Here is a 13,176-nt window from a genome sequence, read left to right on the forward strand (position 1 = left end):
TTGAAAAACCTTTTGTCAATTTGGTGTCAATGTTCTATGAATTTTATGAACTCAGCCAAACTGAGTTTTTGTTTTTGGTAGGTTATATTTTTTAAGGGCCAATTTTGCTTAACACTGCAGGATTTTTCAAACCTTCATAGTTCTAATTAAATCAGAAAGCCTGTTAAGTACATGATCATCACAAGTGTTAAATTAACTTTCTGGAGAGCCATTAAGTAGAAATGATGATGTTCCTTTTGTTAAGAAATAAAGGGACAGAAGAAAATCAAATCCTGAATTCTCCAGTTTAAAAGACATTAAATGGAAATAAATTGTGGCAAAGTCATTTAGTTTCTTAAAAAAAAAACTTTTTGTTAGATTTTTTTAAGGCCGAAATTGGCGAACTCAGCAGTGTAGAGCACATTTAATCTCAATTGCTTTCATTCTACAATTACTTAATTGGATTTCTTTTATCTCTGTCCTTAGCACTGAAATCTTACTAGCTTGCTCCAAGACAAAGTGATGGATGGTCATATTACTCTCATGTGAATTTGGACTAAAGGTGATGATTTTTCTCTTTGAAAGCGATGCCACAAACAAAATTGAAAGTCATAATTTTTTTGAACAGGAGAAGTGTTTATGGTTTGGGCAAAAAATACAGACCTAGGGAGCAATAAAAATGGGATCATCAGCATAAGGCTCATTTTCTCATATTCTGCATTTATTTTACATTTTATATCAACCTCTAAGTGGCAATTTGAATGCTAAGGAAGCTGTTACCTTGGAATGAGACTCATCCAGATAGATCAAGTGCAGAAACTGTAACACTCTGTCAACACTTCCATTGCTCAAAAAGCAATCTTCAAACTACATTTTCTAAGCATGACTAGCATTATTCTGTTTTTAGAAAAATGCAGCAAATAATGATGCTCAGACAGAACATGGGTGTGATTCTTGACTCCTTATCTATGGAGGCACAAGTTTTGAGACTAGCACAGCTGGCATTTTTCCATCTATGCCAAGCCAAACTGCGGGCCTGCTCTTATCCTTGCTTCAGAAATGACAACTGGTCCAGAATGCAGTGGCCAGGGTCCTTACGGGTACACCCTGGTGAACACATATTTGACCTGTGCTCCAACAGTTGCAATGGCTCCCAGTTCAATTCCAGGTCAAGTTTAAGGAATTGGTACTTGTCCATAAGGCCATCCATGGTCCAGGTCATGCGTATCTGATTCACAAAATTAATTAGATGCATGGATGGACACTAAAGGTACACTGACAGCAATGTAGTAAGTCTCAATTCAAAACTTGTAAACAGATCCTCTCTCCCTTTTAAGAATTGGAGGCAGTGGCAGATTGGGGAGAGAAGGGCAGTTGTGAGAATGCAGTGTAGTTGTCCATATAGAAACATCTGAATTCACTCAAACCTTATAAAAATTATTCAGCAAACTAACTTTTTTGATCACGAAGACAAACATGAGCCAAATGAATGAGTGATCCAGCATAATTATTTCTCATTATTACTCATGTCATCTTAGGAATCCTTAAACTTTAGAATAAAGTGAATGCACACATGCCTACACACTGTAATTTGTATTTGTATAGAGTTTTGTCTAGTACTTTTGTTAAATGCTTTGAGTAATCTTGTAGCTCCCATACTGAGGTGTTAATTTTAGATGAACATTTTGCTTCTTGCCAAGGTCTGAATCTCTTCACTTGGCAAATGTGGTTGATGGAGTCAATTTTCATCTTACGGCTTTGTGCCTAATAGGCAATTCTTGGTATTTGTATAGCAATATAAACCTGCTTATAAGACGTGTGAACCATATAGGACTGAACAAGAGATACTTAAATGTAATCCCAAAGGCTAATGAAATGGACTTAGCTATAGTGTATTCAGCAACTGATATTTTTAAAGCCACACCACTAGCACCCAATGTGCCATGAATCATAACATTTTGCTACCAGCGTAGCCTTCATTTCTCCTGTAAGAGTTCCAATCTTTCATGTACACACAGAAAATGTCTAACCCTGAAAGGCTGTGGAGAACCTTCTGCAGATGTAAGCCATACTTTTACACCTGACTTCCTACCACACTTGCTTTTAAAAAATTAAGGAAAGCTGTGGCTGTCAGCTACACTGTTTGGGACACGCGATTCTCCCTTGGATTACATGCATATGGAATTGCAGAAGACCAGCAACTAATACCACTTTACTTTATCTTACAATTTTGCAGAGTCAGCATTGGGGAAATGCTACTGGATGAATTGTTTTTAAAAAGTACCAAAAAGGGGCAGGTTCATACAACAACATTTTGTGAAAGTGGGATCTAGCCTGGTTTTCAGCTGTTGAAAAAGGATATGTGTCTTTTGTCCACTAAAAGGCTTATGGGTTTATGGAAACTTCATGGGCAAAAGTCTTGTGGGATAAAAGGAATTGGGAGACAAAGAGTGAAAATGCTAGCTGGATCCAACTTATAGTGATCCAAGGCTTTGGAGGCAAGAGATGGTTAAATGATTTGCCCTTGTCTGCCTCTTCCTTCCATAGTGCTCTCCCATCTAAATACTAACCAGGACTCACTATGCTTGGTTTCCAAAATCTGATGAGATAGGGATAGCCTGGGCTATCCAGGTCAGAGCCTTCCTCCAACCCATATTCAACAGCCAATCCCATGATTGCAGTGGTATTATTTTCACTTGTTTAATGTGTTATGTATGTTAGCATGAGTGTGTATTTGGGAACAGCCAAGTCTCCTGATGTGGATGGAAAATGTACATAGTGAATCTGCTCTATATAATCTTCGGCTGGCAGTCAAAGGTCACCTTATATTTGTTTTCCTTGTACAAATGAATGAAACAAACAAGGCCTCTTTTTCATTTCACTGGAAACAAATATACATTTCACAAGAGCACAGGAAACATTGCATCCAAATATGTGGGCTCTTGTCCACAGAAGCTTATGCAAGAATAAATTGTTGTTCACCTTGAATGTGTTTGTTTTTCCTCCATAGAAATATATACTTCAGCAGTCTTCAGCGATGGTTCATGTGTGGTGAAAGTATACAACAAAGACTAGAGGGCTGGTTTGGGACAGGGGAAGCCCAGACCCTAATCAACATTCATGAAGACTCATCTAGGTAAGGCAGATCTTATTGTTCAGATCTCTCAGTGTGTGTTTTAAAGTTAAGATCTATTGCATGTTGTCATGCATATATAAAAGCTGACTGAGATAGGGTGATGTTCACTAGCTGGCTTTAGAAGGGACTCAACAAATGCATGTGTAGTGTCACAGCTCCTTGCTGGGATAAGGAATGGATATAACTAATTTCCTTGTTCAGAGTCACTGTGCCTCTAAATAACAGATGTAGTGAACAACCCCCTGGAGATGGCTATCTTCTTCAAGTCTTTGCCTGTGAACTTGGGAACATTTTGATGGCTATTGTTGCAAGACGCTGAACTAGAAAAATATTGTGTTGTATTATGAAAGGCCAGGGAAGGGCTTGGAGACCAAGTCATATGAGGAAAAGTTGAGGGAGCTTCATCTGTTTAGCCTGGAGAGAAGGTAACTAAAAGGTAATATGACAACCATCTTCAAATACTTGAAGGGCTGTCATATAGAAGATTGAGCAGAATTGTTTTCTGTTGCCTCAGAGGGGTGAACCAGAACCAATGGGTTGAAATTAATTCAAAAGAGAGCAGTTCCTCAGTGGAATAGGCTTGCTCAGGAGGTTTGGGGAGGGGGGTCTCCTTTGGAAGTTTTAAAGCAGAGGCTAGATAGTTATCTGATAGAAATGCTGATTACATGAACTTAGGCAGATTGTGAGTGGGTGGCAGGAAGGGATGTGCCAGTGTTTGTCTCTTGTGGACATTCCTTGCATACCCAGGAAATTGGTCGCCATTGTGGGGATGGTAGATGAATTTCCTCCAGGCTAAGCTGAATTCTGGAGATTTTTGGTGGGGGAGGGATCTCTTGGGCATGAAATTGGGGTCACTGTAGGTAGGCAGGTAGTTGTGTGTTCCTGCATTGTGCAGGGGGCTAGAATAGATGACCTTGGAGGTCCCTTCCAACACTATGGTTCTGTGTCACATAATTACTTGATATGTCAGGTTCTTAAATGTGACATAGCAACTGGGTTCTTCTTCATCAGAAGAGCCCTGATAAATTGGACCAAAGATTCATCTACTCTAGAATTCTGTTTCCCACACAGCCACAGCTCCTTGCAGGGTGCCCAGAAGCACAGCATGAAGATAGTAGACCTCACCTCTTGTTTTGGTACACTTCTGTTTATATCCTTCTTTTCTCCTTCTTGACCGTTTATGCACTGGAGGTTTCATGGTGGGCTACAGGCTGGAGTTTTCATCATAGCAGGTTGCCCCACCTCTTCCTGCATCCTCATGGGGGAGCATTTGGCTTGGTGTGTCTCATCCACCCCCGATTTGTGCTCCTGCACAAGAGCTAGGGCAGTGAAGTTCCCAGTGCATAAACGGTCCTTGGGGATCACAAGTGGCTTAAGGTATTCTCCCCTCCTCCATTATATCTTCACAGCAAAAAGCTATGGATTAGGTTAGGTTGGGCTATGTTGACAGAAACTGACCTGCTCAAGGTCACCCAGACAGCATCCATTGCCGAGTAAACAGTCAAATGTACGTCTTCCGGATTCTAATCTGACTGCATGCAAACGCTTATGTATATTGGCGCAATGCAGAGTTTGGAGGATCATGTATATGCCAACAACAACAACCTTGGAAACATCTGGTTCCCCCACAGACAGATGATTGGTTCGGAATCTCCCACCACTTCATGGAACCTTCCAATGTTTAGTGCCTCCAACTGCCAGTTCCCAAAATTACAGAAATGCTTACAGACCCTTTACTTACTAGAATACAGATTCAGAAATTTGCCTTGTAACTTCTTCCCGTCCCACTATATACAGTATTACTGCATAAACTCTGAACATTTCCATGAGCTGTTGAATGTGATTTTCAGTTCTCAAGTACCTGAAAACAAATTCTCTTTGTTTCCTGTGCTGTTTCATCTAATGGAAACTGAACCTATTCGTGATGTGGAACTTTATATTATAAATGTTTATAAAATACTGAGCTTTCACTGGCTACCGGGACATTCCCCCACAAAAGCACATGGCAAACTTGCTTCTTAAGCTGGAAAAGCTACTGGCACTTTATATTTCACTGTGCCTGAGAACATGATGACTACTAATCCTTTACAATGTGCTAAGGAAGCAGCTGCCATGTTCTGAATTCTGTGGAATTTTAAGTACTCTCAGCACTGGGAGGCTTTCAGATAATTTGACCCCATCATATCTTGCTCAATGTAATGGTTATTCTGAACCAAATGCATGATATCTCCCCCCCCCCCCAGTACTACTGCAAATTTCTCTCAGGCCAGAATCAGGGCTGTGTGACAAGGAAAGAGTTAAGACAATATCCTCTCTACTGAATATAACTGGGAACCAGCTAGTTTCCCTACAATGCTTTCAAAAGCTAGACGGGTTTAATTTCCTTCTGTTTCACTTTTAAAACTTCCTGGCTTTTCTTTCACAAATCACAAGTTTTTCTTCTTCCGGAAGAAGCCTGGCTTTTGTTTCTGTGCCCTGTATTTGTTTGCTTCCTCATTAGCAGGCAGGACCAATGTCTTTGTGCCTGAAAACGGCTGAGCTACTTAAGGATCCAAATACAAAACCGGAAACATTTTGGCAGAAGCTTGGCGGAAACAATGGCAGAGCACTGTAGAGCTTCTTTAAGTAAACGGTGTGCTTGTTTTTTTATTTAATGGGGTCTCTTGTGAAAACTATAATTTTGTGCCTAATAGAACTGCATCACTAATGTATAACAACCTATTCTAAAATGTTTATGGGGCTAAAGTACAAATATTTATGGGGCTAAAGTATGCATATATCTCATATGCATAAAAAAAAACTGGGGCTTAAAGCTTCATTTGAATATTGTTTTGTTTTCTTACATCCCTGAAGGCTAGAAGTTTTTGAATGGATGAATGGATGAACGAACGAACGAACGAACGAACGAACGAATGAATGAATGAACAAATGAATGAGTAAACCACAAATCAGTTTTCTAAGCATCCTCTTTTTAATATGCAAGCTTTCAGACACCATATTATAGACTTCTTACTCAGGCTGATAACATAACTAACATAACTAGTACCATGTCCTTTGATTGTTCTAGTAGTAGGAATTGCTGTGGTATATCTAGGGCATTTCTGCCAGTCGATTGCAAGCTGAATATTCTGGCCCCTGCACATGATGTCATCCACATCCAGCTGACAGCTCGCTACATCCTCCATTTTAAAGCACTTCTTTAGGAAATCGCATAAAGTGGATTCACCAACCTAAAAAGCGCAAGCTACCTGAATGCAACCAGCAGAAAGAAGGTATGGAGGCTCAAATGTGCTAAAGTCGCCTGCTTCGTCCCGCCCTTGCACCCGCCTCCCTCTCCCTTGTTCCAGGGACAGGAATTTCTTTTTTAAAATGTTGATGTGCCTGGAGCAACTAATAGGTGGACATGTATGTAGGCAATGCCAGAAATAAAAGAAAAATTTTATTCAACAAACATGCCTCTTGAAAGTTTTCTCCCCCCCCAAAAAAACAACAACCAGAAATGATATTCATTTTCCAATCAAAGAACTCGTGATCCCATAAGGTGTGGTATACAAAAAGCACTATGCATCTATCATTCTATGCATAGGCATTGCAATGGAAAAGTATGATTTTTTTAAAAAATTAGTGGGCATCGCAGGACCCTTAAACTGTTGAAGAGGATTGGTTGCCTGAATTGATTGACAGGCAGAAGTGTGATGCGTATAATGTGCATTGCTTTCTTCTGCCACTTCCAACAGCAGATGAGGAGGGTAAGATGCACAAAGAGAAGGCAGACAAAGATGAGACAGCAAAAGAGAGCCAGTTTGGTGTAGTGGTTAGGAGTGTGGACTTCTAATCTGGTGAACCAGGTTTGATTCTGTGCTCCCCCACATGCAGCCAGCTGGGTGACCTTGGGCTTGCCACGGTACTGATAAAGCTGTTCTGACTGAGCAGTGATATCAGGGCTCTCTCAGCCTCACTCACCTCACAGGGTGTCTGTTGTGGGGAGAGGAAAGGGAAGGCGACTGTAAGTCACTTTGAGACTCCCTTGGGTAGAGAAAAGCGGCATATAAGAACCAACTATTTTTCTTCGAAAAGATGAGGAGGGCCTGGGAGGCATGATATTATTTAGCGCTTTGCTATTTTGCAGGTGTGACACTATTTTTACCAATGCGCAGAAATTCCCCGAGAATGAAGTCTGCTACCCAGTGAAGAACTCAGACTCCTTCAGGCAGTGCTACCTGTGCCACATAACTTAAATACAATGTATATCTTTGTTACAGAGAGAAATTTGATTGTCTGTGTGCATATCGAGCATACCCAAATCCCTACCCTATGTGGCAGGTTCTGCTCCTGAACTTTGTTCAGAGCACCACCCTCATTCTGAACTCCTAATAACATATTCACTTTATAATAAAAAAGCCCTTTCAAAAAGTGGAACAGAGCAAATACCTGAATGATCTCCCTCCCCACAGGAACCCCTGTGTTTGTGTACCCCATAGCTCTGTGACTGTAAAGCTCTAAAGGCCTGGAAAAAATATCCAGGTTGATATCAGATTTAGACATTATCAGCAAGGAATGTGTCATGTCTGCAGTCCCTCATAATCCAATCACCGATAACCTGTCTTCTTGACACATGTTCCAATACACATTTAGTACATTTTCCAACAGTCTCTTCACTACATGAGTTCCAACTATCTTATGAGAGCTCCAATTTGTTCCCCAAAGCTGATAGGGATCTGGATCCTAATAACTCAGTGTTCACCAATGGAAATTCAGGTTTGGAAGGTCCAATTCAGTTCTACCAAAGATCTTCATTTTGGACCATATTTGTCCAATACAGGTGCTTCCCCCATATGTAACCAAATAGAGGTGCATATATACAATATCCAGAGCCCTCTCCTATGTGGCAGGATCTGCTCTTGAATTTCTTTCAATGCTAGTATCATGGGAACCCTTCCTGGTCACTGTTTCTGCTCCTGGACTATCTTCCAGTGCTATCAAACCTGATCGCCATGGATCTTTCTCTTGAAGACAGGCGATGTATGATTTATTTTATATTTGTTTTTCACTGAGACTTTGTTTCACCTTTCCTGATTCAGGGCCAGTCTTCCCAGCTGGTTTTTCCATAGCCACGCCCAAGTAGGTGTGAGGTCATCCAAACTTTCTCACTTTATTGCGACTATAGATAGAAACTCTTGTATGATTCACTTCCAGTATTTCACATCCTAACTCTCTGTCTTGAGTAGGGCAATAAAACATACTTGTTCTTTAAGCATTTTATTTATATGAAAAATGTATATGCCATGCCTCCAAGAAACCTGCCTGAAGTGACTTACAATGCACTTCTCTATCTTCTAATCCTTTCATTTCAAATAGGTTACTGTATCACATGGGAACCCCACAACATGCGTTTCATGACAGGAGTAATGATCTGGGTAATAGAACCTTCTGATAAAGTTCTGTGCCATGTTTCTTCATAGGTTCTATTTCTGTTTTAGATGAACTCATGGATGTTAGGAACAGGGCAAGTGAATAGAGTCCTGCTCCCTCTGCGCTCTGGTTCATTCTAGGCACCTGGAGCATAGTGCTTCTATGAGAGCCAGCCTGGTACAGTGATTAAAAGGAACAGCCTCTAATCTGGAGAACCAGGATTGATTTCTCACTCTTCCACATGCATCCTGCTGGGTGACCTTGGGCTAGTCACAGTTCTCTCAGAGCTCTCTCAGTCTCAGTTACCTCACAGGGTGTCTGTTCTGGGGGGAGGAAGGGAATGGTGATTGTAAACTACTCTGAGACTCTTGTGGGTAGTAAAAAGCAGGGTAGAAAAAGCAGCTCTTCTTCTGGGTAAATGCATGTGGAATCAACATAATTTACTGACTGCTCTGATAATGGGTAGTGTGGACATTATCCATCTTTGTTGATTGATCCTGAGCCTTTTTTTTGCCGGGGGGGAGGGTTACATGCCACAGATAGGTTTGGAGTAGAAGAAACCACAATTTACTTTGGAAATTCCTACCTAGGGAGGTCCATCTTCTATCATTGTCTCCTGATTAGCAACTGAATACTTTTTTGTTTGGTATTCCTGCGCTAACTCTTTTCAACCCTCCTCCCTGCTTGTGTGCTTTCATATATGTTGAGATGCTGTGTGTGTGTGTGTGTGTCTATAATCCGAAGTATACAACAAAAAGAAATGAATCTTCCACATATTCCTCCAAATTTTCTTCTTGTTCTTCCCAGTTTAGAGTTATTTGGCTGCAATGTAACTACTTGTGTCTGATTATTTACCTGTAATTCCATTCTAGCAATTCATCTTCAGTACTCACAGTTTATTTTGATGGTCTTAATGTGGACCTGATTCTAACTAATGAAGATCCAGTTAGCATTGCCCACTTGGAGGCCAAGCTAGCAGAAAATCTGCTCTATTATTTACTGCATTTGCACTGAGACTGTTTGACACACAGTAAATTGTTTTTGGACCTCACTCCTCTGTTTCTATGGCATTGTTGGCTTGGGTAGTAGATGAAGAGGTTTGACCTACTCAACAAAGAAAGCTTTGATTGGTGTTTGGCTAACATGGACCAAAATTAACATTCAAGACAATAAATCCTTTGTTTCTCTAAATCTTTGAAATTATTGGATGGTGGCAGGTCATAACATATCCTGGGCAGTATACTGCTAAACTGCTGTGAGCTAAAATTTGTACACTCAACTGTTTTGGAACAGAAAACAATTTGTTTCTCTATTGTGAGATTTCACTAAAAGCAACTGGATGTTATAAGAGACACGGAGCTGCCGCCACTCTGTCTCTCTTTCCTGTCTCTTCTTTGTACCATCTGATATTAATTATGCTGGGTACGAAACCTCTGCACCATGTGTCTGCTCCTCTGCCCTCCCCTCCCCCCCTGTCCCCAAGTCTCCTATCATTGGATGGATAGGTTGGCAAAAAATAGGGCATACACAAAGATACAGAGCAGTAATGGCTGTGATAACAATTAGGCTGTATTCACATATTGTTGGGGAATGAACTTATAACCCTTTCAGATATTACAGCTGCACATACCAGGAACTCACTTTTAGGGTTGTGCAGTACCCACACACATGCTTTCCAATTCGTGTGATGAGCATGGATACATCTGTGTCCAGCTTTGGTACATAGTTATTTTGATAAAAGAATGAATTCATCCATAAATAAACAGACAAAATATCCTGAGATCTATAATGGCAGGCCTATCTGTGGAGAAGAGGCTGGTTATTTCTTGGCAGAAACTTTAGTCCTCTGCACCTGCCAACTAGATTCTTCTACAACTAGAACCACAGAAGAATCCAATTCAAGTAGTGAATCTCTGCAAGTTCTTTCTGAGATCAATTTTTAGAATATGCCTCTGTGTTCCTCTACCCACTACAATCAGACCACTTGAATATAGAACTAGGAATGGTGGGAGAACAGGGCTTCAAGTTGGTATCAGCCTGCTAAGGGAAGTGAGTTATAAATAAGGATTGCCCTCTCCAGCTGATGACATTCTTAGAGATTTGGGGGCTGTGCTTGAGGAGTACAGTGCTTGACAGCAAGAGGGAACTCAGCAGGGATGTAATATCACTCTAAGACTTCTGCTTCTCCTATTTTTCATAACATACTATATAGCCCATCCACCAGAACTGCCATTTTCTTCTAAAAGGATACCTGTAGTCTGGAGATTAATTGTAATCATGAGAGATCTCCAAGCTCCAGCCTGAGATTAGGATCTCTGAGGGCTTTTCTGCATGCCATAAAGTTAGTGTCATGCTTACCTGGTGAAGACGCTATATTCCCACTGCTCCACATGATGTTGCCAACCTTCCGCATCTGGCCAGCAAACTGCTCGTTATATCCGCCATTTTAAAGCGTGAGTTGGTGAATCCCCAAAAATGGATTCACCAACCTAAAAATCACTATCCCTCCAGTGGACAACCAACAGGCTAGCAGACAAAGAAATGTATGGAAGCGAAGAAGTGCTACCTCCACCTCCAATGTCCTGCCCTCGCACCCGCCTCTCTCTCCCTTCTTACGGGAGATGGGAAGTGCTTTTTAAAAATTGAGAACAGCCTGGAGCAACGAATAGGTGGATAAGCATGCAGGCAATGCCAGAAATAAAAGAATTATTTTCTGAAGTTCTAACATAAAGCATGCCTCTCTAAATCCCCCCCAAAAAAACAGGAATGAGATTAATCATAGAATCATAGAATCATAGAGTTGAAAGGGGCCATACAGGCCATCTAGTCCAACCCCCTGCTCAATGCTGGATCAGCCATAAGCATCCTTAACCATCCTTAAGCTTCCATGTTTAAGCATCCTAAAGCTTTAATGTTTAAATGTATCAAAAGACTCATGATTCCATTTAAAAAGCACTATGCATCTATGATTCTATGCATAAGTGTTTCAGTGGAGAAGTAAAAATTTTAAAAAAATTAGCGGACATTGCGGGACATTTGAAACATGGAGAAAGGGGATTGGTTGCTTGGATTGATTGACAGGCAGATGAGAGCCGCGTATAAAACTCGTTGCTCTCTTCCACCATTTCCAGCAGCAGATGTGGAAGATGAGAAGCATGAAAAGCTGGCAGACAAAAACCAGACAGCAGAAAAGGTGAGAAGGGGCCAGGAGATGCAATAAGATTTAGCTGGCGTAACACTATTTTTACTGATGTGCAGAAATACCCTGATAATTCTTTCTTAGCCTAATTCACTTCCCTCGCACGCATCAGAAAGAAGATCATTTGAAGGAGGAGAATTTGGGATTAATACATAACATTCTCTGCATCTTTTCCCTCTCCAACACTATTTGTTAATATACTATATACATATTTATTACCCACATAATTAGAGAACTGGAAAAATAACCTAGCTTGCTTCTCTTACACAAGTTGACACCATGTTATTCCAGACTGACTGAATTAGAACCACAAGGTTCTCCTCCACTGCCAGGGAAAATGGCACTGCTTGTAATACCCGCTCTCCATTCCCCAAATCTCTAAACATGTTCCTTGATTAATGTTCCTCTCTTATGCCTCTTTGCTCCTGACAACCAACACTGTTAACAACCTCTACATGTTTGTAGATCGGGAGCTACGCAGAATGCATCCAGGTTCAGCAGAGAAAGCCAATTTATGCACACATAGGCCATGTTCAGTTTCAGAGAAATGTGTGGAAGCTGACAACAGCGCCAGGAAGCAAGAGTTTGCTCCTTTCATTTGTTTCCTCATATCCATGAAGTTACAATATGCTGAGTCAGACTCCAGTGTAACCTAATATTGTCTTCTCTGACCAGATACTCTGTGAAGTAGGGGAGGCTGGGAGATCTCTGAGGGAACTGTGAATGACTCAAGGTCATGTGGTGGAGTGGAGAAATCAAACCTGTTTCTTCAGATTAGAGTCTGTCACTCTTAAGCCCTACACCAAGCGATTCAAGAAAGGATTTCTTACATCACCTACCACTGATGCTTTAACATAGCATACCAATGTGTTGCCTAGCTAGAGGTCTAGCAAGCCTAGACAGCAGACATTTTGTGGTGACACCCACCACCCTTTCTCAATCTTTCTCCTGTAGGTGCACACAGGTGCAATAATATTGGAGCTCCTTGACTTACAGGAAACCTGAAGGACTGAACCTGCATTATAATCAGTGCTCTACTAGGCCCATTATGCACAGCCGCCGAAACGGCGATTTCGGGTTACATAGAAAATGCGGAGGGAAGCAAAGCAAACCGCTTATGCACGGGATGGGATGTAACGGCGGCAAACCCCAGAGTAACTGATTATGCACACGGCGACCCCGGCGCCGCTTCTGGTTGCGCCCCGGTCACCCGGAAGCTGCACTTTCTTCCGCGTTCCGCTAATGCGGCTTTTTCGGTGGCGTGCATCGAATTTGCTGCCAGTTGCGGCCGGCAACATGCGTTACTGGTGATTTTAGTCGCTGCCATTTCACCGCAAATGCGCGCTAAAACCTCTGTGCATAATGGGTCCTAGTGTTGCCAGTTCTGGGTTGGAAAATTCTTGGAGATTTGAGGGTGGAAACTGAGGATGGTTTTGGAATATGCAAGATC

General features: G+C 41.4%; 1 long non-coding RNA gene across 1 annotated transcript in view; it reads left to right on the forward strand.

The window, feature by feature from the left end:
• Positions 1–13,176, forward strand: part of LOC143837866 (uncharacterized) — an 85,162-nt gene that overhangs the window by 46,718 nt on the left and 25,268 nt on the right. The window contains exon 2 of the long non-coding RNA XR_013231124.1: positions 2,990–3,115. This is a non-coding gene — a long non-coding RNA (uncharacterized LOC143837866). The remainder of the gene's footprint in view (positions 1–2,989; positions 3,116–13,176) is intronic.

The sequence above is a fragment of the Paroedura picta genome, chromosome 5 (assembly GCF_049243985.1).
Source record: "Paroedura picta isolate Pp20150507F chromosome 5, Ppicta_v3.0, whole genome shotgun sequence".
Classification (NCBI taxonomy): domain Eukaryota; kingdom Metazoa; phylum Chordata; class Lepidosauria; order Squamata; family Gekkonidae; genus Paroedura; species Paroedura picta.